This window comes from Rhipicephalus sanguineus, chromosome 8 (genome assembly GCF_013339695.2).
Source record: "Rhipicephalus sanguineus isolate Rsan-2018 chromosome 8, BIME_Rsan_1.4, whole genome shotgun sequence".
In the NCBI taxonomy this organism is placed as follows: domain Eukaryota; kingdom Metazoa; phylum Arthropoda; class Arachnida; order Ixodida; family Ixodidae; genus Rhipicephalus; species Rhipicephalus sanguineus.
Window position 1 is genome coordinate 152,796,019 of NC_051183.1, and position 1,316 is coordinate 152,797,334.

Genomic DNA, 1,316 nt, shown 5'->3' on the forward strand with positions numbered 1-1,316 from the left:
TTCGTAAGAGTAAACACAAAGGTTAACTTCTTGGGCGAGTTGGTGCTTACTAAACATATAGCAGTAGCGCTAAGTTGGTAAAAGAAAGGAAGCAGAGGAAGGATCGAGTCTTTCTTTCCCCTCCTTTTTCTGTTTCCTTTCTTTTAGGAACTCTGCGCTACTACTGTATGCTTAGTAAACACGCAGGGTCACATGTTGATGTGTCTCGTAGAATCTACAAATCAGCTCTCGGTATAGAGAAGCCCTAATACCCAATGGACCGCAAACAATCCCCAGTACATCCGATGGATGTTCAGTGCCGGATGTTCGTGTCCAGTGGACATCCGTACACCTCCCAATGACGTACGGCGGATATCTGACGGACCGTCCCGCGCAAACAAAAAGGCGTTAAACTGGACGTCCTGGGCACGTCTTTCACGGATATTCAGACGTCCACCGGACTCAAGAATTTGGACATGAACGTCCACGGGACACTTGTCGGATTTTAAATGCGGACATCCGTGATAAATGCGGAATTTTTGAAGCCTTAATTAATAAAGGCTTACATGCATCGTTCAGTTCCACATTAACAAGCCCAATATTTAAATTAACAGTTATGACTATTCAAGTTAATATACAGTGCCTTTATCATGCATATTTTGGCTAATTTGGTGCACGTGGAAGCAGTTCTCATACATTTATGATGACTGCACACCAATGTAACTTACATTAAACATGTTGAATGGGCTCTTGCTGAGGATGTTGTGTCTTGAGGTAATATGTTGTCACCCATGGAAACTTTACCAGTAGAAGGTCTTTTAGTTGTAAAGCTCTCATTTGGGCTAGTTGGTGCACAGGTGAACACATAGTGTAGGGTTGCGCGAAACAACAAGGACGAAGGGAAGTGGACAGGACGGGCGCAAAACTTCAACTGAATAAACGGAAGGCCAAAGCCGTTAAAAAGTTAAAAATCAACATCTGCCTGACACGTGCCTAAAAAACCGAACAAATATAAGAACCAAGAAAAGCGGAAAACTAAGAGCAACAAAAACTTGAAACCTTATCTAAGGTCCACCGCGCAGACGCCAACCTGCAAACATGTGGTGATAGTGATATGTTAGGATTTTTTTGAACTTTTGAACTTCTACTTGAACTCCACCGCCATATGCCATGATAGTAATTACTATGTTCAAAAGAAAGGAAATTGTATAGGGTCTTTGGTTCACCGTGCTCAGTGACCATTTATCTTGCCTCTGTTGACCGCAGACTTGGCTGCTTCTGTGTCATCGCAAGGAATAGTTAGAATACTAGATTATGTCGACGATTATTTAGTGCTC